This window comes from Myotis lucifugus, unplaced genomic scaffold, assembly GCF_000147115.1.
Source record: "Myotis lucifugus unplaced genomic scaffold, Myoluc2.0 scaffold_6, whole genome shotgun sequence".
In the NCBI taxonomy this organism is placed as follows: domain Eukaryota; kingdom Metazoa; phylum Chordata; class Mammalia; order Chiroptera; family Vespertilionidae; genus Myotis; species Myotis lucifugus.
In genome coordinates this window covers 15,349,391-15,374,902 of record NW_005871054.1, presented here as the reverse complement: position 1 = coordinate 15,374,902, position 25,512 = coordinate 15,349,391, and the positions used below count along the sequence as shown (strand labels likewise).

The 25,512-nt window shown below is 52.6% G+C and overlaps 1 long non-coding RNA gene across 3 annotated transcripts; it reads left to right on the top strand.

Annotated features, from left to right (window-relative positions):
- The first annotated feature begins 2,495 nt into the window (after positions 1-2,495).
- LOC106694917 lies at positions 2,496-23,790 on the top strand. Of its 3 annotated transcripts, none has more exons than XR_002827165.1 (4): positions 2,510-2,551; positions 6,052-6,185; positions 21,419-21,538; positions 23,299-23,790. It is a non-coding gene; the product is annotated as an uncharacterized LOC106694917 (long non-coding RNA). The 3 variants fall into 3 exon arrangements; XR_001345985.2 differs by having other exon boundaries at positions 6,052-6,229; XR_001345987.2 differs by lacking the exon at positions 6,052-6,185 and having other exon boundaries at positions 2,496-2,551.
- The last annotated feature ends 1,722 nt before the right edge of the window (positions 23,791-25,512 follow it).

The window sequence follows — 25,512 nt, the reverse complement described above, 5'->3', positions numbered from 1 at the left end:
TCTCTCTTCCTCTCTGAAATCAATAAAAATACATTTTTTAAAATTAAGCATAGCAAAAGTGAAAAGTAATTCTGCCTCCATCTTCCCAGTTTCCTTCTCAGAGATACCATTCTTTCCAGTTTCTACGTCTCCTGCCCATTGTTTCCAGGCATTTTCTAGTGTATGCCATGTCTATTATTTTCCTTTTTCTCAAAGAAATCACGCAGTACACATTGTTCTGTACCTGGATTTTTTTTTCACTTAACACAGTATCCAGGTGTTTTTCCCACATCCACACGTGTACACATTCTTCCACGGCCACATACTATCCCAATGTGGGGGTGTCCACCATTTTTATGTCACTCCTCTATTGGTCGACGTCTAATCCATCTCCAGTCTTTCATGGCCATGAACATCTTTCGCCACCCACCTTTGTGCATTTCTGGGAGTCTAGATTCCTGAAGGGTGACCGCTGGGCAAAGGGAATGTACACTTGCATTTTGATGGATATTATCCAATAGGCCCTCAAAATACTGCACCAAATTATACCAAAGCCACTTTTTTGTCTTTGCCAATCTGGAAGATGACGGGTTCTCTCGTTTTAATTTGCAGTCTTTATTACGAGGTATATTAGCACCTTTTTCACGTTTGCAACCTATTGTATTTCTCTCTCTTCAACAGTATGTGCTCCAAGCTGTTTATTCTTCCAGTCACACAGGCAAAGTATCTCGGACCTATGAAATGTTTGAGGTTCTGCAAAAAAAAAAGTTTGAGACCTAGGGGGGAAAAGTATTGACTTTAAAATATTTTTAAGAGACTAGAAAATTGAAACGAAAACGATGTAATTTCATGTCAATCAAGCACCATCTTATGGCAAGTTCATTAACTGGAAAACCTGGAACTCATGAACATTACATTTGAAAGCAATTTGTTGGTTTAGATGTGCTCATTTTGAAGAATTCCCAAATATGCATGATGCTTTTAAGGAAATTAGAGTCAATTTTAAGTTAAATGAATGAGCTGTAATTGGATAATCGCACACTCATAATGATTTGAAACCCTTTTTAATGGTTTACTATAAAATGACACTCGGTTTGGGGTCAGAGTGTGCTTTCACGTGACTCATGTAGTTTGGGTGGGGCCTCCAAAAGTAATCGGGAGTCCAGGGCCAATGGTGGTTTTTATTTAAAAGTCTATAAACCACTGACACAGTCCTACTCTCAGCTTCTGGTCCAAGAACAAGCTGGCCCTCTCGGCAAGAGGGAGACAGTGAAAGGGATCGGATCTGAACCTGGGGCTGGCCAAGGACCCCAGCTTCTCTCCCAAGCCCCTGGCACTCACAGAGAAGAAACCCTCTCGTGGGTCAACCCCACTCCCAGGCGAGTGGCTCAGGGCTGGGCCCTGGGGTTTGGGAAAGGACCAGCCTGGCGTTGGGGAGGGGAGCGGGAGGGCAGAGATCGGGAGGAAAAGGGACAAATTGTCTCCAAATGACATCGTGAGACATCAGAACAAAATGTGTTTTTCTCTTTCCTACTCATCCCTCTTTTAAAGGGAACTAGAGATCATTCCTTGAAAGGGACCATCTGGGGGTCTGAGTCACAAGTGTGAAGGTTTTAAGACTGGGAGGTGAGCAATTCTGCACCTCCCCTCCTCCCTGTCTGCCTTCCCTCCCCACCTAAAACTGAGAGGGAAAAGGGCAGAGGGAACCTACAGGAAGTGGTATTAGGACCCTGTGTGGGGTACGGACATGTGTGTGTGTGCACCTATTGAGTGCGTGTGTTCAGAAAGGCAAGCATGTGAGTGTGTGTGTGTGTGTGTGTCTGTGTGTGTGCGCGAGCCTCCTCCCCTAATACTCTCTCTACCCCGGCTGCTGGCATAGGACTTGGAGCTGCTGCGTTCAGTGAAGAGCTGTCTCTTAAACCCAATGGAACTGGACGGCACAGTGTTGAATCTCACTTGTGCTCTTTCTAGCTGTGGGCAGGTGGCTGCCTCCTCTGGACGGTTTCCTCATTGGTACAAATTGTACACAAGAACCTAGCTTGTGGGGACATGGTGCAGATTAAATGAAATGAAGTCCGTGGGTGCTTAGCTCCAGGCACGGCCTTTTTCCTTCCCACCTTTTAGCGGCCCTGGAAGGAGAGCCGCTGCACGGAGGCCGCGGCAGAGCAGGAGCAAGTACCGGCCCAGTGGAGAAAGTGCTGTCGGGGAGGAAGAGGTGGTGGTCGCACAGGAAAGGCTGCAGGCCAGCCTGGGATGGCTTTGAGTTCACCCTGGTCAATGCCAGTAGGGAGCCATTGAAGGTTCTGTAGCAGGGGAAGGGCTAGAGCAGGGGTCCTCCAACTACGGCCACATGCGGCCCGCCGAAAACATTTATCCGGCCCGTCGGGTGTTTTTGCCGACGCTGCCTGTTGCTTAGCAGCCGACTCGTCCTAGCACATGTGTGGAATGTGCGCCACACTCTCTCCGACTCCCCTCCTTCTCTCTGTCTCTCGACTCCTCCTCTCAGTCTCGGGTGTGATCAGACGAGTCACGAGCTTGCCTGTGCAGAGCCTGCTGCTGCCTGAGGACCGAGGTAAGAACAAGTTAGGATTTATTTTTTTTTTGAAGTTAGGAGGTCTATTTTTTTTTTATTTTGCAGTTAGTAGGGCCTTTTTCTTTGAAGTTAGGAGAGCCTTTTTTTTTGAAGTTTTGTATTTTTACTTCAAAATAAGATATGTGCAGTGTGCATAGGAATTTGTTCATAGTTTTTTTTTAAACTATAGTCCGGCCCTCCAACGGTCTGAGGGCCGTTTAAAAAGTTTGAGGACCCCTGGGCTAGAGCATGAGAGGTAGCTGGGGTCCCCCTGCACAGCTTCCATGGCCATTACCTGGATCTTCAATGTGTCTGTCATTCCCGCCTCCTTCTGCGCACCCTTCCACAGCCCAAGGAGGGGCTCTTGGGCCACAGCTCAGCTCCCACCAAGACCGTGTCCGGGAGGAGAGTGGGCCAAGGACAACGTATAAGCAAGGACTTGCCTGAGCCCGGACTTGAACCCTTACTCTGCGCCCTCCTCACTGAGTGACTTAGATCCCTCTGAGGGGCAGCTTTCTCTCTGTGACCTCACAGGGTGTTGGGAGGTTTAAAGGAGATCATATATGTAAGGCACGTGGCACCATGCCTGCGTTATCGCTGAAGCTTGGTGCACATTGCTGTTAACTTTCTTTAGAAAGGTGACCACGGGGGAGAGAGAGAAGATGAGAATGACAGGACAGAGAGGGGAGAGAATGAGGGGGTTAGAGGCAGGAGAGGGCGACACAAAAGGCAGCCCAGCTTCTGCCTCTCTGGGCAGTCCACCTGCAGCCAGGAAAGAAGCTCCTTGCAAGGAGGAGTTGGTGGAGTTGGTGGAGGGGCCCAGTCACTGGGTAAGAGAGGAGGTCACCTCTGACGCATCTCTCCTCCCATCTCCAGCCCCACCTGACCCACCTCTCAGGGTGACAGGGCCAGACACGGTGGGCCAGCAGCATCCTGGAGGGTTCCAGAGCTGGGCCTCCTGCAAAGGGGGGTGAGGAGGGGCATTCCCGGGTAAGAGGAGTTAGGACTGCAGATATGGGGTCTGGGAGTCCCACGTGGATGGACCATGGGGGCCCCGGGGACAGCCCATCCTGCTTAACCGGAGGCCAGAGGCTGCTCTGTGTGGGCCTGCACAGCAGAGAGTGGGTGGCACTGGCTGAGGCAGGTTCCCTCCCCCGGCAGGCCAGCTGGGCCCTCCTCAGCGGCTGGCCACCTGAACAGGTGTGTTGGGGGATCGACAGGCTGTCATTTCTAAAAATAGAGGCTCACAGCCTGGGAGTCAGCCAGGTGTGGCTGCCACACAGCCTCCCAAACTGGCTACAATGCATGCACACGCCAGTTCTGGGCCTGCACAGACACACTCCAACTGCCGAGCACAGACCCAGGGGGCCCACAGACACCCACAAAGACACACACGTAAGTTTACATGCACACATCCTTGCTGAGGCTCAACCCTGGTCCAGGCCCCTGATCCACATCACACCCTCTCACCACACTCACACTCCCCCATACACACCGACACACACCCAGCGGCTCCTGGGTCTCCCCACATAGAACATCAGCCTCCTGAGGGCAGTGCCTACTGGTTTTGTCCAGTTTGTTGTTCCTTCAACACCTTTAGCAGTGTCTGGCATATAGCTAGTGTTCATATTTGCTCTATAAATAAATGCACATATACACTCGCATGCGTACACGTGTGCACACACACACACACACACACACACACACATTCTGTGTTTAATTATCCCCCCGCCCCCATCCTTACCCCCATCCCCACACCGGGGTTAAGTTCTATTAGGCCCTGGAGAGGGCAGAACTAGGAGGCCTGGCCTTCTCTGGCCTGGCCGATCCCCACACCCAGAGTCCGGGCCAGGGAGAGGCCTTGAGTGGGGGGTCCCAGGGAAGCAGTAGAGTGAAGCCCCCATTTGGGACGAAGTGGGGATCTGTTTTCTATAGGAAAACCTTCCTGGGGAGCCACAGCACTGTGCTGGAGCTCCGAGTCGGGCAAGGGCTGGCTGGGCCATGTCCCAGGAAATCCCCTGCTTTGCTCTGAGTTTTAGGCAGCCCCTCCCCATCCAGGAGCGCTGGGCACTGCTTTCACGGGCCTGGGATGGGCCTCCCACAGCCTGCAGGCGGCTGCACAGAGCGAGCCTGAGAAGGCAGGGCAGGGCAGGGTAGTCTGCAGCCCTTGGCGGGTGGAGAGGAGCCTTGTACAGTGAGAGAAGGGAGGGCCTTCTGGGAAGAGGGCTGGCATCTGAGCATCTTTGGCACCAGGACTGGTAAGTGAGCACCAAGTCTGTGCTAGGACCTCAAGGCGCCCGTGGGGTGAAGTGGAGGCCGCCTGGGCCCGACCACCAGTAATGAGGAAGGTGTACTGTGACCCAGGGGCTATTGAGGGTCAGGGCCAGGGCCAGGCCTGTGACCACAGCCCAAATCACAGGACTGAAGAATGAGGTGCCCAAGGGGAGCAGCCTGATGGAGGTGGGGGCAGGGACAGACAGGTGGCAAATGGATGAACAAATGGACAGACTGGCAGATGGACTGAAAGGCACAGGAGGATGGATGGGCAAATAGACAGAAATGGGTGGATGGCCACTGAACAGCTCCACCTAGTCACTCTCTGAAGCCCCACAAGCACCTGAAGACCAGCTACTCCCACCCCATACACTTTCCCCATCCCACTCCCCATCTCCTCCCCAGGCCAGGTTCCCAGGGAGGCCAACACCTGCTTGGCCTGATGCCCAGAGATGCACCTTCCAGCCAGGTACAAACCCAGATGTGGAATCACCTCCAGGTGTTCTCACTTGAGCAGATGTTCATAGGATGGGGTGGGGGTAGGGGCCATATCTATGGGCTAAGACTTCTAAAAATAGCCCTCCCAAAGTAACTGGGGAGTGCCCAAGTTATAGCAGACACACACACACACACACACACACACACACACACACACACACACACCCCTCCCACACACCCCTCCGGATATTTGAAGTCTCACCTTCGATGGCTCCTTCCAAGGAAAACCTTAGCCTGAGTCACCTTCCAGATGTCACAGTCCAGCCCTGTCTCCTGCCCTGAGACAGGTTCCCTCCTCCCTCCAGCCACAGTTCATGCCTTGGGTAGGCATCCCCTCCCCATATACCGTGGTCCACACTATTCCTACCGCCAGGAACCCCTTTCCCATCTTAGTCCGGGACCCCATGTACTGGTCCCATCATTCAAGACAGAGACCTCTGTATACCTAAAGTTTAACAGCGTGACACACAGTAAGGCAGCGGTTCTCAACCTGTGGGTCGCGACCCCTTTAGGGGTCGAATGACCCTTTCACAGGGGTCGCCTAAGACCATCGGAAAACACATATATAATTACATATTGTTTTGTGATTAATCACTATGCTTTAATTATGTTCAATTTGTAACAATGAAATCGGGGGTCACCACAACATGAGGAACTGTATTAAAGGGTCGTGGCATTAGGAAGGTTGAGAACCACTGCAGTAAGGCCTAATATGTGTTTGTTGGCAGACTTAACCAACTGAATAGCTGGATGAAATCATTAGAAGTGTAAGTCAGCTAAAAATTGGTGCCAGATGGACCGGTGTGGACTAGCTGCTATGGGGTTCCAGCCTGAGCAGGCCTCAGCCCACGGAAGGAGGATGGTGAGCTTCCACAAGCACACACTCGTCCCTACAGCCGCCATGGAGTGAGTCCTGCACCCTCTCTCACCCTCAGCTTCCCATGGAAAAGATGCACAATCAACTAGTCAGCCCAGCCCAGCCCACAGCGATGGCAAGGGAGGTCAGCAGGCCATGGAAGGAACATTCAGTCTCCTAGTCCCCTGTTCCCTCCGCCCACTGACACCTGGGAAAGCCCCGGCACTTTTCTAGGGCTTTCTTCAGGGCTGGGGAGTGCCAGGGCAGGCCCTCTGCCAACTCAGCAGGTCCAGGGACTTTGGATGTGCTGACGCTGGTAGCCATGCCACACCCCATGTGGGCTCAGCGCTGGCCTGGGCCTGAGCCTGGCATTGATTGATGGATTGGCATGGCATTTATTCCTTCGGGGCCAATCACACCTGTGAAGTGTGCACTCTGTGTAAGGCCCATTTTGAAGCACTTCACTTAATCCTGGCAGTGACCCTGTGAGGTCAATACTACTCTGATGCCCATTTTACAGTTGGGGAAACTGAGACAGGGATATGGATGGAGCAATTTACCTGAAGTCACAGCCGCTAGGAGTGGGCAGCGTAATCTGGATTCAACCCCAGGCCGCGTGCCACCAGAGCCCCCATTATAAACCACTATGCTATACTATTGTCTCTTTAAACTTATATTTTTAAGCAAGAAAAGGTGAGTTACTTGGTCTAAGCTGCCTTTGGCTTTAGGAGCACAGACATGTGACATTCCAGGTCATTTCCAGCCCCATGTCTGTGTGTCTGTCCCCTATCCTCCCTACACACACACTTGCCTTATCCTCATGCTGCCAGGCATATCCCTGTGACCTCCTGGTTCCTCCCTGGCCAGGCACCAGGCCCGTGGGAACACTGAGCTCTGAAATATACCCCCCCCATGCCCGTCCCTTCCCCGCGCCCGGGCTCTGCCCAGCCCAGCATTCCTGGAAAGCTCAAAGGCGGCCTCTTTTAGGGGAGACTTTTCCTCGGGGCTGCTATGGCTGGAACTGGGATAAACGAGAAGGGCCCACCCACAGTCCCACAGATGCAGCATCTGGGGCCACAAAGCTTGAAGTGGGCTGATCCTCTTCTCTGTGATGGGGCCTTGGCAGGCGGGAGACCCACAGAGGGCCCCTCCCCATGCAGTGTGTCCCCGGGGGCTTTTTCTGGACTCTCGGGGTCCAGCACTTTTCCCCCCACCAGCTTTCCTCAGTCCCATCCCATTACCAGAGCTTGCGTCACTGTGTGTCCTGCCCTGTGCTGGGTGCCACAGGGCCTGCCCCTGATGGTTCCCCACGCTGGACGAGCCCTGCAGCCTTCCCGGGAGCTGCCCACCACCCTGTGCAGCCAATCCCCCAAGACCTTCCGGGCCTGTGCACAGCCATCTGCTGACTATTCACCTCGGGGACCTCCACCTGCTGCTGAGGGGGCCCAAGAGCATGTCCTACCTGCTGACCCCAGGCCCCAGCTCCTAACTCGGACCTGGGCACTGGCAGCAAAGCCCCAGCAACACTGCCCCCTGCCCGGGGCCTAGTGTGGGGCCTGCCTCTTAGCACTCAACTAAATGGGCTCCTCCCAGGCACTTCCAGCCCCTCCTCCTGCCCAGCCCAGTCAGAGGCCAGTCAGCTCCCCCTGCCCTCGAGGCCTGGCGGGTTTGGGTAGGAAGGAAGGAGCTGTCTGGGTGCCAGGGGCTGAGGAGGCGGGCCAGGCCCTCGCTGCTCGCTGCTCGTTGACCTTCAGCAGGACCTTCTGAGCATTCTTTGATCTAGAATTGCCACATGTACACACACACACACACACACACACACACACACACACACGCACACACACACTCCCATTCACACCCAGCCACGCTCTGACCAGCGATGAAACAGTGCAGGTGTGGGGCTGAGGCAGGCCAGGGAGGGGCCTCCTGGCCTCTCCTTAAGGAGGCCCTGGCACCTTCTGGTACTGGAGCACGAGCAGAGCCTGCCCAGTCTGGGGGAGAGGCCCCTCCTCAAGACGGGCACCAATCACAAATCCTGGCGACTTAGGATCCCTGCTCCTTGGCATATAACCCCAACTTACAATTCTCTCTCTCTCTCTCTCTCTCTCTCTCTCTCTCTCACACACACACACACACACACACACACACTGTACTCACCTCTAGACTCCTCATCGTTGGCAACCCCTCAAGGTCTCCACCCCACCCCCACTCTAGCCTCATAGAAAATATTAAAGCCCCACAAAGCCTTGGGCCCTGACACAACCCCTAGCAGCTGAGATCAGCCCTGGTGGCCCAGTTCTGGGGACTTTCCCAACAGGGTCTGCCCGATTGGGCCCCACTGTCCCTGGGCTAGGCTTAGCGATTGCTGAGTGGCCCACCACACACCTCCCCTGCGCCTGTACCTGTCCCTGCACCTGCCCGCACACACGGTGGCTCGGCACTACTTCCCAGGACCGGCAGACGGCTTAGGGTCAGAGTATTTTCTTTTCTGTTCTTTGTTGTTTTTTGTTTTGGTTTGGTTTGTTTTGTTCTTCCCCATGTACATGCTGTTGATGGCTCAGCCCAAAATGCCCTCCCTCCTTGCCTTCCCGACCAGAAGCCAGCAGTCCACAGGTCAACACTGGAGCCCTGTACTGAGAGCTTTACATGTCTCCATTCATTTGATCCCCACAGAAGCCTATGAATCAAGTACCATTAATTGTACCCATTGTTCAGATGAGGAAACTGAAGCTGAGAGAGGTTATGGAATGATACATTTCTGCCCACCTTCCCAGGACCCTCCCTTCTCTTCTTCTCTGCAGCCCTGCCCACTGCCCCCACAGGAGCAACTGTCCCAACCTAGAGCCTCTGCCCCTTGCAGTGGCTTCTGCTGAGCCTGTTACTTCAGTCCCCAGATGTTGGCATTGGCCCTCTTCCTTCCTGAGCTCTGTGAGAGCTGGTGGGGGCCTGGGCCCAAGTCCCCACCCCGCCTTGCTGCCCGGCACCTAGCCCGGCAAGTTAGCCGTGCAGGCAACTCTTCACTGCCTGGAGAAGTGGCCACAGGAAGGATGACCAGAGCCCTCCTCCTCTCTCACTCCCCTCCACCTTCCTCCCCTCTGCTCACCCTGGCCAACCCTATTCTCGCCTTTTCTACCAGTTCCCAGGACAGTGGGGGCTTCTGCCTGCTCTCAGGTTGGGCGTTACTGCAGGAAGCGGAATCTGTGGGGGGCTGACCTTGGGAGAGGTGTGGGGCTGAACCAGCTCGCAGGCGGCCCAGCCTAGGCCTGGACACTGGCCTGGGCACAGCACCCTGTCACCTCTGGGTGGCCACTCCAGTGTGTGTGTACACTTGGAGGGGTGGAGGTGCAGACAATGGAGGGAAATGAACCATTGAGCCAATACCACATTTATTTAAGAGGCACTGAGTTAAAAATAGACCGAGTGCCCAAGAGCAAGCAGCAAGCGCACTGACTTCTGGCTCAGACGGGGAGAGGAATTCCAGGGGCCCTGAGGAATTCCAGGGGCCCTGAGAACTGTCCACGCCCTGGGGCCCTCCGCATGGGCTCCCGCTCCTGCAGACAGACTTGTGATTCTGTCAAGTGTCATGCACACCCCAGCATTGCTGATGGCATCAGCAACATGGTTTGTGTGCTTCGAAGACTGCAGGGTTTTATAGCAAAAGAACACGAACGTTAGACCTAGCAGGACCCCAGCGGGGGGTCACTGTATCACTGCCCCATCTCCACCCCCCATGTTGCAGAGCGGAGGACTGATGTTCCCAAAGAAATGACTGGTTCAAGGTCATGCCCAGCAAGGCAAAATCAGGTCTCTTGGCACCCAGCTCAGGACTCTTTCCACTGTGTTACATCATGCTAATCATGTCATATTGCACAATGTTTGGATAGATTTTGTTCTTTCATGTTCTGTTATGTAATGTCATGTAGGCAGAGGAATGGGCTGAGGGTGGAGGTGGGGAAGTCATTGGAAGGAGAAGGTGACAAAAAGGCCATAAGGCGAAGGTACAGGCAGTGAGCCCAGACCCTCCCCACCCAGGTCAAACCCAGCTCCCTCACCTGAGATTTCTCCCCACGTCAGTTCGTAACGGGTGTGGTGCAGCACCCAGTACCCTAATTAGCCGGTGTTGACAGTTTCTGGTTTGTGTGTTATCACCTTGGGTCCACTTATCTTTATCAGAGCCAAAGGTTGATTGGACCACTCCAGCCCGTCTCAAAGCAACTCCACTAGGATTCCATGGAATGTTTATGGCCACTGCAAGTCACAGCCCTCTTTCCTCCAGATAGCGCCTGGCTTGTCCGAGAGCTGCCCCCTGGAGTCTTGGGTTCAATCTCCACCCTGCCCACCAAGAAGAGAGCGTAGAGCTCTCCCCTCGGAAGGAAAGTGATGCCCAGGCAGAGCAGGCCGGGCATGGACGCAGGCCTCCTGACCTCCAGCCTCGGGCACCCCACAGCCATGCCCCAGGTACCTGAACCTGCCAGGACCCCTGCCAGGGGCCTCAGCCCCCGCTTCTCCAGCTGAACAAAGGTTCCTGGGCCTTATCCTCCTAGAGCAGTGATGGTGAACCTTTTGAGCTCGGTATGTCAGCATTTTGAAAAACCCTAACTTAACTCTGGTGCCGTGTCACATATAGAAATTTTTTGATATTTGCAACCATAGTAAAACAAAGACTTATATTTTTGATATTTTATTTTATATATTTAAATGCCATTTAAAAAAGAAAAATCAACCAAAAAAATGAGTTCGCGTGTCACCTCTGACACGCGTGTCATAGGTTCGCCATCACTGACCTAGAGGGTGGAATAGTAATCTGGCTGTCTATGCCCCAGCCCTGCCCCTCTCAGCGGCCTCCCCATCCCCATTAGGACAGAGAAATGGGCCTGTGGGAGCACAGCGCGGGCCCAGCAGACGGCCTCTATGGCCACCTGAGGTCATTCTCGGTCTGTTGGCAACGTTGGCCTCACAACTAGGCCCTCGGGCCCTTCCTGATCCTCTCTGAGCCTCAGGGGAGATAGGTTCTCTGAGAAATGACTTAAACTTCCTGATCCTGACCTTCCCACCTGGACCCTGTTGACGCAATGATGTTGGAGAGGATGGGTCCGACTCCCAGCTCCGGCCGCTGCTATCTTCCTCAGGACCCTGGGCAGTTCACTTCCCACCCAGACTCCAACTGTATCACCTGTCCGCTGGGACTTGGTGCCTGAGTCCGGGTGACTGCCACTCTCCCTTCTGCATAGACCCACCTGGAATAGGATCCAGGGCCCGGGGTGAAGCTCTTTGTGTCTCACACCTCATTGGGCTCTACTTACAGTCCTGCAAACCCCCTTAGTTCCTGGGCCAAGTCTCCAGGAAACTCCTGGGGGAGAGGGAGGCACCTGGTGAGGATGTCCTCAGAGACCTCAAGGGCGGACAGGTTCCTGCCCAGCAGGTGTGTGTGTGTCCACCCACCCTCCCAGGGCATTGTCTGGAGGGGGCATTGTCCGGGGGCTGGACGGTTGCCTTTATGGCCTGGCATAAAAGGTAATCATTGACCACATCAATGCCGACCTACGCGTCAGGGCCCGCCCAGGCTCGACCCTGCCAGGCCCTGGATTATTTTACAGTCACATAAAAGGAGCCTCCAGACTGGCCCCTGGGGACTTTGGCCCTCAAGGGGGGAGCGGGAGGGAGCCGTTCCCTAGAGACGGTCTTTTCTTATAGTAATATTTACTTGGCCAGGGAAGAGTCCCCGCCTTTTATCAAACACCACTGGGATTGCCTCAGCCTCGCCTGCCTGAGCCACAGGGTCCCCACCAGCCACCTGGACGAACCCAGCAGGGCCCCTCCACAGGCTGGGACTCAGGACACATGGAGGCGATGTTCTTTCCTTCACAAGTTTCATTGCATGGAGCTGTCACTAGCCCCAGGGAGTAGGAACGAATATTATTCCCATTTACACGTAGGAAAACGTGGTCTCAGAGAGGCGGAGGAGCATGCCCAAGTCACACAGCCAGTAAACGGCAAACTTCAACAACTAACTCCCCATCGTCTAGATGGCAGCAGTCTCCAGATTTGTGTATTGCTATCAGTAAAAACAGCTCTTAGCACACACCTTTGATCTATTTATATGTACCCATAAATCATACGTATGTATGACTGAAAACCTCTATGCCGAATATTAGCAAATACCTGCACATCCTAGCGTTCAAACCAGAGCACATCAACACAACAGGCAACTCCTCGAAACTGGATTCCAGCAGGGACACCTGGGGCAGAGAGAAAAAGTAGGAATGCTGAGCTCTGGAGGGACGGTGAGTATGTTGGGAAAGGGCATTCCAAACAAATGCTTGAGCAAAACCCAAGAGGCAGAAAATAGGAGGAAATGTTCAGGCTCAGACAAGAACCCTGGGAATGTGAATGAGTGCAGCCAGAGACAATGCTGGAAAGGCCGGGAGGGGCCCCGAGTAGCCAGCCCGACTGCCAGATCTTGTCTAGAATGCCGTGGGGAGCCGCGGCAGGTTCATGAACAGGGCTGTGTTTGGGAAGCTCCCCTCGGGCCACGCTGTGAAGCAGGAATACATTCTTAGACTGATGTCCCTGGAGTCATACGGCCCTTCCGGAGGCACTAGGCTGGAGGCCAGTTAGGAGTTGCCACACTTCTGTATCTTCACACACACTCTGGCATTTACCAGCTGCCCAACCTTGAGGGAGTTCAGCAACCTCCCTGGCCTTGTTTTTTCTCATCTATAAAATGGGCTGACAATAGTACTCACACCATGGCTATCGTCGCTCTGGCAGGGAGAATTGGCTGGCATGTCTGGTTCAGTGGCTGGCACAGAGTAGATGCCCTGTAAATGGCTGCTGCTCTCACTATTAGAACACATCTTCTCACCCTAGCCAGCTTGGCTCAGTGGATAGAGCGTCAGCCTGTAGACTGAAGGGTCGCGGATTTGATTCCGGTCAAGGGCATATGCCTGGGTTGCAGGCTCGATCCCCAGTAGGGGGTGTGCAGGAGGCAGCCAATCAATGATTCTCTCTCATCATTGATGTTTCTATCTCTCTCTCCCTCTTCCTTCCTCTCTGAAATCAATAAACATATTTTTTTAAAAACAACAATACCCTTTATTTATAAAAAGAAGAAGAAGAAGAAGAAGAAGAAGAAGAAGAAGAAGACCACACCTTCTCTTTGCTCTGCTTGAAGAAATCAAACCAACACCCCAGTAACCTAGTTCAGACCTCACTCTAGAGCAAGCATGTCAAACTTGCAGCCCACAGGCCACCTGCCTCGTTTATTTGGCCTGTGTTAGCCTTTGAGTTTGACATGCTTGCTTTAGAGCAGTGGTTCTCAACCTTCCTAATGCCACGACCCTTTAATACAGTTCCTCATGTTGTGGTGACCCCCAACCATAAAATTATTTTCGTTGCTACTTCATAACTGTAATTTTGCTAGTTATGAATCATAATGTAAATATCTGATATGCAGGATGTATTTTCATTGTTACAAATTGAACATAAAGCATAGTGATTAATCACAAAAACAATATGTAATTATATATGTGTTTTCCAATGGTCTTAGGCGACCCCTGTGAAAGGGTCGTTAGACCCCTAAAGGGGTCTCGACCCACAGGTTGAGAACCGCTGCTTTAGAGAATCCCAATAGACTTACTTCTCGCTCCCCTGGCTGAGCTAGCTCTGGCCTCACACCACCATGTATCGCTTAGCACATCGTGTGACAGTGACTGACATGCAGGTCTGTCACCCGGACCCTTTCTGTGCTCCTGTACCAGACACTTAGAGAACCTGGTTAAATGTTTGTGACTCGGCTCAAAGTTGCATAAAAAGTGAAATAACATGAAAAGAGGAGGGAGAAGGAGGAAGAGGAAGAGGCGTATTCAGAGGCACTGTGTTAAGCTCTTCACATGCATTGTTGTATGAATCCTCTCATCTACCTTATAAGGTACGCGCACCAAGCAGGATATGCCGTGGTGGTAACAAACATCCCAACATGTCAGTGGTTTAAAACAATACTTACTTCTCTCTCATGCCAAATGAGCAGCGCGGGTCACCTGGAGGGTTCTGGACTCCGTCGTCCTCACTCCAGGACCCAGGCTAAAGGACGCTCCTATCAACATCATTGTTCACCATCACCATGGCAACGAGAAGGGATGTGAGAGTTCACACATTAGCTCTTTTTTTGTTGTTGCTACCTGGAAGTGGCATGTGTCGGTTTTACTCAGATTACATTGGCCAAAGCAAGTCACTAGACCACATTAACTTCAAGGGGGTAGTGAAGTACAATCCTACCAGGCCTGTTCCCAACTCTGTGTCATGAAGACCACACAAGGTGGGTCAGGTCCACCCCCAGCTGTGCTAGCCACTCCCCACTGGGTCACCCAAAGCCCCCTTGTGGCATAGAGTAGACCCCTCTATCCAAAGACTATCCATCTGCCCCCTTCCCTGGAAACCATGCCTCCATAACATCAAAACACAAGAATCTGGGTCAGTCTTTATCTTCCAGGAAAACTGAACTCATCGAGGAATCAGCCTTGACTTTGGTTAGGCAGGAAAATCACAACCATATTTCACATCCAATGCCGAGACATTGTGGGTCTGGCAAGGAGCACGGGAGAGAGGGAAAAAGCCAGGGGCAGCTGGCTTGGGTTTGGAATGTGATTTATTACCAAATAATTACAAGCTATCTGCAGGCTGGGATCACACACTTGAGTTTGTGCCACAAGGAGCGTCTGCCCCGTGCATTTCTCAGAGCCCATTGCCTGTTTTTTCCATCACCGTTTGCAACGGGGATTGTGTAGGCTCTGCAGGCAAGTCTGCTGTGTGCATGTGTATGTGTATTTGTGTAAATGTGTGAGACAGCGAGTCAGAAAGAGGGACATCTCTTGAATGCACAGTCCCTGATGGTGCTGAGGAGAGGGAAGGACAGGTCCCTGTCTAGCTTCTCATCCCAGAATTAAGAAAAGACATGCAAAAGTGTGTGCTAAGCCTGGCTCCCTATGAGAATCAGAAATGTCCTCAACTCCAGGCAAATTTCGCTCTGCTCCAGGGGCAAGTTAAAGGACATGCAGTCAGACAAAGGGGTGAGGGGCTTGAGGGAAGAATAGGGGCAAAAATAGACAGAGTTTCAGGCAGGCAAAGCAGAGCAAACGTTCAAGGTGGGAGACCAGCAGGATACAGAGGCAAACTGGGGACAGAGGCAGGGCTTGCTGAGGGGCAGGGGCGGTGGGGACAGGACAGTACCAGGTGGGGAGTACAGGCTCTGGGGCTCTGCTGCTTACCAGCTGGGTAACCTGGGCAATTCCCCGGCCTCTGGAAGCCTGAGTTTCCTCAACTGTAAACTGAGTCTGAGAGCCCCCGTAACATAGGGCTATGGTGGGGTAAGCGAGCTCATGAGAAAAGCTAGCACAGGCCTGGCTCTAAGAAGGAGGACAGTAGACCCGGCCCTGCCCTGTTCTCTGGGCCCTCATGAGGGAGAGGGAAGAGGGAACCTAATGAGAAATCTTCCCTGGCTGTCCGAGCCTGTGTGAGCAGCAGGACGGGGAGGGGCCTCCCAGACATTCAATCCAGAGGGAAACCAGTTACTAGTGAGCAGAGACCCAAGAAGAGCTCCCTTGTTTTTGGTCCTTCTCTTCCCTTATTGCCCTTCCCTCAAGACCTTGCTAGTTTCCAGGGCCCTGCTGGCAGAGGTAGGAGTGGGGGAGTTGGAGTTCTGGAGGCATAAGAAGAAATTTCAGAACCTGCCTTTCAGGAGCTCATACTCTAACTGGGAGGCTCACTACCCAGAAAATACTAGGGGTACCGGTTAATAATGCGGATTGACCCTTTACCAGTTAAAAATGCGGATACTGGTTAAACATGCGGATTGACCATTTACTGGTTAATAATGTGGACTTTGTAATCAAAGAAAACACGATAATTTCAAGAGAAACATCAAAAGCGCTTTATTCAAAGTAATGTCCATCGCTAGCTAGACATTTCCCCCATCTTTCAGGTAATTTGTGTATACCGTCCCAGTAGAACTTTTCTTGTTTTGAGGTAGACCAATCAGAGACCCAATTTTCCACTTCTTCATATGTTTTGAAGTGCTGCTCAGAAAGTGCATATGCTATCGATCGGAACAGGTGGTAATCTGAAGGCGCAAGGTCTGGTGAATACGGCGGATGGGTTAATACTTCCCAGGCAAGATCTTTTAATGTGTGTTTAACTGGTTTTGAAGTGTGTGATGGTGCGTCATCATGAAGTAAAATTACTTTGCTGTGTCTTCTGGCCCATTCTGGTGGTTTTACGATCAAAGCGTGGTTCAAGTTGATTATTTGTTGTCGGTAGCGATCAGTATTAACGGTTTCACCTGGTTTTAGAAGCTCATAATACCACACCTTCCTGATCCCACCAAACTCAGAGCATTGTCTTCTTTCTGAAGTGATTTGGCCTTGCAGTTGATGTTGATGGTTGACCTGGATCAACCCATGATTTTGTGCGTTTGGGATTCTCAAAATAAATCCACTTTTCATCACCAGTCACAATTCCATGCAAAAAAGACTTTCTTTCGTGCCGTTGAAGCAACATTTTACTGATGACTTTTCGGTTTTCCATTTGTCTTTTGTTCAGTTGAGATAGCACCCATTTTCCTTCCTTTAAAATCTTTCCCATTGCTTGTAAATGATCGGAAATTGTTTGCTGAGCAATGTTTAATCTTTCTGCAAGTTGTTTTAGAGTTTGACATGCATCTTCATCCAATAATGCTTGTAATTGTTGGTCTTCAAACTATTTTGGTTGACCTGGATGTTCTTTGTCTTTCACATTGAAATCATCACTTTAACATGTTTAAGCCAGCGTTCACAAGTATCTTGAGATGGAGCATGTTCACCATAAGCTTCCCGAAGTATATGATAACTTTCAGCAGCACTTTTCTTCAAAATAAAGTAATGAATTAAAACTTCCCGAAGCCCTAACCAGTTTGGCTCAGTGGATAGAGTGTCGGCCTGCGGACTAAAGGGTCCCAGGTTTGATTCCGGTCAAGGGCATGTACCTTGGTTGAGGGCACAACCCCAGTAGGGGGTGTGCGGGAGGCAGCTGATCAATGTTTCTCTCTCTCATTGTCTCTCATCGATGTTTCTAACTCTCTATCCCTCTCCCTTCCTCTCTGTAAAAAAACAATAAAATATATTAAAATTTAAAAAAGGTTTTTTTAAAAAAGTTGTATGCCTTTAAAAAAAAACTTCCTGCAAATGCTCTTTTTTGGCATGAAATTTGACATTTTTAAGCGTAAATATATCTACGATGTTAACACCTTCAGAAAATTTGACTTATGAAGTTTTGAAGCTTGTTGTCAATACAACAAAATAGCATACATATCAAATCGCATATATAGCAACATATGTGTAATTCCATCTATTGAAAAAATCCGCATTATTAACCGGTACACCTAGTAAGGAATAGAAACCATGGTTTGGGGCTGGAAGAGTTCAGGGCCAAGAGATGGCATCAGGGAAGAAGCTAGAGCCTGGAGGATGGAGAAGACAGGTATGGGGGCCCGGAGGGCACTCAGGCAGTGAGCAGTTGGGTAGCAAATATGGGACCTAGAACCCAGAGCATAGGCCCGGCTGTGAGTACTGGGGGCACGCCTGGCCTCAGGCTTGTGGGGAGGATCCACAAGGGCCCTGGGGCTTGTTTGGTCAGGAAGGGGGAATGCAGCCAGAGCACCTAGAGATAGGTCCGGACACAGGTGTGGGGAGCGGGGTGCACACAGGGAAGGGCAACTGTCTCTGGAGGGGGTCCTCACCTCCTGGTCTGATAGGCCTGGGGACAGGACCTCACTTACCATCCCACAGTCAGGCCCCGGCGGTGTTGACAAGTGGGCCCTTCCCCCTGGCTGGGGAGCTGAGATGTGGCATTGTTAAACTGGAAGTGAGTCACCGAGCTTTTCCTTCCTTCTCTTCCTCTCCACTTTGCTTGTCTGCATATTCTCATACTCCCCCTCCCCCACCCTGCCTCTTACACACACACACACACCCCTTTCAAAATCCATGAATCATAAATAAGTGGTCTAGCAGCATACACTGGGAGGAGAGGGGCTTGGCTCAGGGTTCTGGGCCGCACACAGGTGTGGGAGGCTCTCTGACATGCAGGTGTCTTGAATCTCTGAGCTCATCAGTGTGGTTGAGGTCAGGAGGGGGTATCTGTGAGGCGAGCTGTGGCATCTACGTGTCTGTGAGGTTGTGGTTGGAGGAAAGTTTCCACGGGGCGGGGGGTGCTGCGCGTTCATCAGCTGGGGGTGTCTGTACTGTCCGTCCGTCCGTGCCGCAGAGGGCTGGCGAGAGTGTGTTTGTGCCAGAGGCGTGTCCGCATGGATATCCGCGTTGTGGAGGAGGGGGGTGCTGGGCGTGGAGGAAGCGCTTCTGTCTGTGTTGGTGCGGCGTTGGGGGTGTCTGTGCCTGACAGCCAGCCTGGCCTCTGACTCTGCAGATTGTGAAAGGACTTGGATTTGTGACTGAGGCCCGTGTCGTGCCCTCCAGTTACATTTCCTTCAGCCTGGCCGTCAGGTGGGAGATGAACCCAACTCAACATGGGTGGCTGTGGCCCTGGCCCATGTGGCTCAGTGGTTGGAGTGTCGTCCTGTGCACCGAAGGGTCACAGGTTCAGTTCCCAGTCAGGGCACATACCTAGGCTGTGAGTTTGATCCCCGGTCGGGGTGCATATGGGAGGCAACCGATCGATGCTTCTCTCTCACATCAATGTTTCTCTCTCCCCCCCCTTCCTTCCTCTTTCTCTCTCAAATCAATAAAAAAACATCCTCAGGTGAGGATTAAAAAAAAAAAAAACATTGGTGGCTGTGGTCAAGAGCAGTGTCACACTCACAGGGTTTCTCCAGGGGGTAGGGAAGTTCATCAGACTGAGCACCTGGCCTAGAAAAGGGGTGAAGTTAGGGCCTGGCTCCCTCCCACCCACCCTAACCCAGTCCACACAGACACAGAGCCCGGCAGAGAGAAGGGGCGCCAGGGGCACAGGGCCCGCGGGGTACCACCATGTAGGACTCAGCTCAGTCACCCCAGAGGTTGCCCCTCACTGAGGAGCCCTCCCAGCAAACCCTAGAAGACAAGGCCTCTTTCTCCCTGTGTCCCGTTTGTAAAAGGAGGACAATGATACCTGCAGAAAGGGGTTACCTGCACCCGTGGTGAGCCTGGAGTCATGGCCACAGGGAGTGGAGCTCAGAGTCCATTCTCCTGTCCTTCTCCCCCATCCTCCCTGTGAGAAACCCTTTAGTGTGATCCTCCCCTCGAGAGAGGGAAATGGAATGCAGGTCCTTTGGCCCTCTCCAGGGGGCGCTGACAGGCAGCCAGCACGTGCCTGCACCTGTCAACGGATTCAATGAGCAATAGATAAGGCAGGCCTGGGGGAGAGGAAGTGGGACTTAAGGATCTGTGTGATGGGGGGACCGAAGTGCTGTGGGACCTGAACAGGAGGATTTGTCTGTGAGATGTGTGACTTCTGTCACCCACTGGCCCTAGGAAGAGCTCCAGGGGCCCCTCTGAGAATTCAATCCCAGGCTCACGTGGACTGGGCCACGGAGAGGGTGGTCAGGCCGTCCCTGGACGCTTGACGAAGACCCCACTCCTCCTGGAATGGAGGAGGAAGGGCGATGGGGGACCTGCTTTCTCTCTCCTCTGTAGTCCTCACCAAGGCAACACTCACCCCTTAGAGCCCCTCAAGGAGTTGAAAATCCCCTACTTCAGCCCCAGGAGGTGGCAGCAGACAAGGTGAAGGGACCATCCCCCAGACTGGGCCCTGGAGAGGTCACTTGAGGGACTCTTCCTAACCTGGCTGCCTTCTCCTGGGATGTAGCCTGAAGATTGGGCTGAGAGGGGTAGGGATGGCGGGGGGGGGGGGGGGGGGGGAGGGAGGGCAAAGACACACCCCTCCACCCCATGTGACCAGGCTCCCTGTGTGCCTACCTGGCCAGGAGGGAGGAAGCTCCAGGTTCAACTCTGAATTCTGGGGGGTGGTCCCGGTCCAAGGAGGTGCTGCCTTCCTCCGGCACTGCCCATTCATAAAGGGCACTTGTGCCCAGGCAACTCCGCCCACCTGGGGCTGGGGGCAGGGGCCACGCTGAACACAGTGCCACAGTGAACGCTGGACAAACGCGCCTGTGTGCACCCTGGCTGAGGTGCCGGAGGAAGCGCAGTCGGGGCCGAAGTGTTAATGGGCCTCCTTCCTGCCCTGCCCAGCCAGCTCCTCGGTGCTCATCCCCTCTCCCTGTAATGCCTGCTTCCGCTCAAGTCCCAGCACACTCCCTCCATGTCCCTGGCCACAGATCTGTCCTGCTTTGACAAACATCCCTCTCAGCCTTCGGGTTTATGGCTTTTCCGTGTGCCTTTCTTCATGTGGTTGGGAACCAACACTCTGGTCCCCTATGGGGTGGAGGAGGCTGGGGCTGGGCATGGGGGCTGGGCCGGCCAAGCCACAGGAGGGGAGACAAGACCCAGGAGGGAAAAACTCAGGAGGGGGCGCTCAGCAGGGTGAGCTCTGTCCTGAAGGAGGTCCAGGCAGCTGCTGGAGCCAGGAGGGGGTCCCGGGGAGGACACGGAGACCATTCCAGAAGCGGGGGTGGGGGGTGGGGGTGGGGGTGGGGAGGGGGGAAGGGTCACACCAGCCCACAACTCCAAGGACACAAGCAGAGTAACCTGTGGGCTTGTTTTTCTTTTTTTGTTTTTAAATGGAGCATTTATTAAGCACCAACTGGGACCTGTGCTAAGTAAGTCCCATGAATTCCTTAACTCATTTCATTCTCACAGAAACTCCCCCATTACCACCCCCGCGCCATTTTACAGATTACAAAACTGGGGCCAGAGAGGTTAAGTCACATGTGCCCATGTCACAGAGCTGGTTAGTAGCAGAGCAAGGATTCAAACCCCGGCCGAGTCCACATGTTGAACAAAAGCCACTCCACTATTTGCATTCTTGTCAGTCACTGATGAGCTTTGGCATCTAGGCCTGTGACTGCCCAGTAGAGAAGTTTCCCCCACTCCATGCAACTGGGCCAAAGGATAGCCTGTGGTGGGAGCACATGCGCGTGCACACACACGCACGCACACACAAATGCACACACACACACAAATGGAAGGAAGCAAAGGAAGGACATTTCTGGAGCATTTACTGTATGCCTGACACTGTGTTTTACAGGTTAGTGTTTTCCTTTTGTTTTTAGTCTCAACAATCCTATAAAGCAGATCTGACAACTCTCATTTTTACAGATGCACCTCAGAGAGGTTCAAAGGCAGAGCCAGCACCTAAAACTGACTCCACACCACCGGGCCTGATCTGTGTTCTGGGGGCTCCAACCTGCCGGAGAGAAGACTGAGGGGGAGACGGAGGTGCGGCCCAGCCCCCACAGCCCCAGCCCCAGCCCCAGCGAACATCCTCTCTGCCTGCCTTTGTTCATAAAACCGAAAAAGTGATGATGGTTTTCCTTCCTCTCTTTAAGAAAACAACAGAATCAAAACAAACAGAGAAGGGGAACTCCCCTCCTGTAGCTTTGCCAGAAATAAAAGGAAGAAATAGTTTCAGTCATGCCCTGCGCCACCCTGCTGCTGGGACAGGGTCTGGGAGAGGGAGAGAGAGAACCCCTCGTGAAAACCCAAAGCTTCAGCATCCCCCACCCCCGGTCCTGTCCTGAGCGCGGCCTGGTGGTCCTTAGCCCGTCCATCGCCCCCCTCCCAAGATCCCAGACCCTTATGCAGCTGCGAATTCCCAGAGGGCTGTAGTAAATCCTAAGGAAGGGCAAAGAGGAAATAGAAACATGCAGGTCCCAGAAATAAAAACAGCCCCAAAATGCACACCAGTCCCCACAATATGTACACCATGACCTCCCATGGCCAGTTCCTACTCAGGGCTCCCAGGTCCTGTCCCATTTCTCACTCTTGAGCCACAGGCACTGGAGCCCTCAGGAAGAGCTGTGAGGGGTCCCTTCCTTCCCAAAGTAAGGCTTGTCTGTACTTAACCACAACAATCAAAGTCTGGGCTAGCCTTGGGCTTGTGGTAATACAAAACACCCACCCCAATGCTGGTCACAGCCCTCCCATTTATCACAGAGATCGGCTTGTAGTTCCAGATATCTTGTGCTGATTGGTTCTCTGGGGGTGACTGGCAGCTGCAGAGATCTGCGCCCCCTCCCGCACTCCCCTCCCCCCCATACAGCTTGGCGGCCTTAAAGGCTCAGCAGTGTCATCCTCACTGCGCCTGCAGAAACAGGATGTGACCTCACAGGACCGCCCCATCAGCCAGCTTCATTCTTTGACAGAGACTGAAAGACAAGCAGCACCCCTTAAAAACTGCCAGGATGGATTAAGGAATTTGTGGTCTGGGTTCAAGGTCAGTCTGGAAATAGTTTTTCCCCATTGAGACTCATTAGTCTCAGCAAACACTAAATGAGTACTTAGTTATGTATTCAGAACTGTACTTGGTCCTGTGGGAAATGACAGAGAAGTCTCCCAGGGACCTGGGAGAGATGGTGGCAGAGAGATGATTGCACCTAAATAATTAGAGAGTAATCTAAACTTCTCTCAGAATTGTGGGAGGTTAGAGGGGGAAAGTGCATGAGTTCTATTGCTAACTGTTTAAGAATGACTGCACCACAGGAACCTGAGCTCTGAGGACAGAGACTGTCTGTTTCTTGTGTTCCAGGGCTGACATGTCCGGCACTTAGTAGGTATTCAGTTGTTGTCTAATAAACGGCCACTGTTTGAGCTTCCTTAGCAGTAGATGGTCAGAGGTCAAGCAAGGACTAGTCTTCTGAGAATAGGGCCAGGGCTGCTACCTCTCTGAGCAATCCCTTTGCTTCAGCACCCCCAGTGCCCCGATTAATCCTCTCTCATCTGATCACTAAGGCGCTCATCTTTCTTTGCTTTCTGCCCTTAATGCTATAGGCAGTTAGACAGACACGAGCAGAGCAAGGACGATGGGCCAGGTACATAAACTCACCAGGTCAGAAAGCCCCAGCTGCCTAGCAAGGGGCAAAACAAGAACCTGTCGTGTGGTTTCGGACCCCTGATCTTTCATATCGCTGCTCCTTCGGCTCAGAGCCCCTGGCCTTTTCCTCCCAAAAGATAACATCTAGGCCTCTGTTGTACTTCAGCTCCAGATCCAGAAAAGCAGCAAAACCAGACAAGTGGCGCCATGGCCGCCTCAGGACCAGCTGCATTGGCTAATGACCCACTGCCCTGACACAGACCAGTCACCACCCTGAAAGAGCACACCTGGAAAGCTGGTGAATCTTCTATTAAGACCCTCTCCTGAGACCTCCCCTGAGATTTACACCCACAAGAGAGAGATAAATACGCTCAGGATGAAGGACCCGCGCCTGCTCTTCCCCAGGGGAGCCATTCCCTTTCTCCTTCTTTCCTCTAAGGGGCCCTATGAGACTTGCCACCAGGGGAGCAATGGGCAGCGGCAGCTCATCCATGGCTAACCCCTGAACCTGTCTTCAAGGCCCCCTTTTCTCTGACTTCTCAGTGAGCCAAAGCAGCCCAGCCTGGGCTCTCCCGTTGCTTCTTCTGTGCCCTTCCTTGTTTCTCCGTCCTAAACATATTTGTGGTGTGGCCAATAAATTCTTACTTACTTTACTACACTTGGTCTCCTGATTGAAATCTTTCCTTCAAGAAGACAAGAACTGCCAGGCCGGTGTGGCTCAGTGGTTGAGTGTCAACCCATGACCAAGAGGTCATTGGTTCGATTCCGATCAGGGCAAATATCTGGGTTGCGGACTTGATCCCAGTATGGGGCATGCAGGAGGCAGCCGATCGATGATGTTTCTATCTTTCTATACCTCTCCCTTCCTGTCTCTCTAAAAATCAATAAAAACATATTAATAAAAAAAGAAAAAGAAGCGAGGTCTCGTCATCTTGCCAGTAACATTAATACATTCTCCAAGTGACCTCAGGAGTTACTGTGCCAAAACACAAGTCAGATTGTGTACTGCCCTCCCTCAGAAGCCTTTGTTGACTCCCTATTGCCCACCAAAGTCTAGGACAGCTGCCTCCCTCCCCACAACTGAAGTAAGAACAGTGGTTGGGGGCTCAGGCTCTACAGCCAGGCCCCTGGGTTTAGTTTCTGAATCTACCCCTTACTGGGTGGCGACCAGGACAAGTTACTGATCTTTCCCAAGCCTCTGTTTCCTCTCTGTAAAGAAGGGGTGCTAAGAGTATTCGGTCACAGAAGTTTGGCCGGGATTAAACGAGGTACATCCGGCGTAGGGACACACAGCAGCTTTTCTCGGGGCAATCCTTTTCCTCGGGATAATAGTTTTGTCTTCCCACTGGCGCAGGAGGCTTCTTGAGGGCAAGCACCATGTGAATGTTGCCCTGCATTCTCCCCCAGGTCACAGCTCACGGTGGTGTCATGATAGTGTTACCAGAGGAAATAGGTTCTTCCACGGTGTTACGAGCTCAATAGTGCCTGTAGACCAGAGGGTAGAGCCCAGAAAGGGGACCCAGAGGTGGTGGATTTGATTTCTCCCCTGCCACTCCCCAGCCCTGCACACTCCTACTCAGACTTTAAGAGGCTGCTCTGTCCGCCTCCTCCAGGAAGCCTGCCCTGATGCTCAGGTTGGATCAGGCCCCTTGGTCTCCCCACTGCACTCCTGGCAGGTAAGTCTTGAATAATGCACTATTAGAGAGTAGTTCTCCATTTAGGCAACTGACTTTGAGGAGCCGGTGCCCCCCTCCCCTTCTCATTCCTCTGTGGGGTTTGGCTCAGCAGCAGTCCAATGAGGCTTTGATGAACGAATTAATGAATTTGCTCTGTGACCTTGAGCAAGTTCCCTCTGTCCGGTTCTAACGAAGGGGAAAGCACTATATTTCTCAGATAAAGCAAAGAAGGGTCCTGAAGGTGGAGGGGACAGACACAGGAAAGGAATGGAATGGTTTGTGATACCCACTATTGGCCAGATGGGATCCAGAGCAGCCACAGTGGCTCATCCAGGGAGCGCCAGGGTAGAGAATTGCTTCATCCCCGGATGTGCCCCTGGCGGGGAGCTGTCCTACACGGGATGAAGGGCATGGTCCCTGGGCAAGGTCAGTTTTTAAAAAGGAGGTGTATGTTTCCAAGGCTCTTGCGGCCAGTAACCTGGTCCCGGCGACCTTCCCACAGGACCTGCCCCACCCTCCTGGCCATCAGCACCAGTGACCTTGAACCAGTTACCACTTATTTCTGGACCTCCAAGTTCTCCTCGCTACTGACCAGGCTCCAGGTGCCATCCTGGGCTGCTGCCAGGGATGGAGTCCCGGCTGGCTGACCCACCCTCCCACCCGCTGGGGTGTTGGTCCAAGGCCGGTTGGTTTCGGGTTTCAGC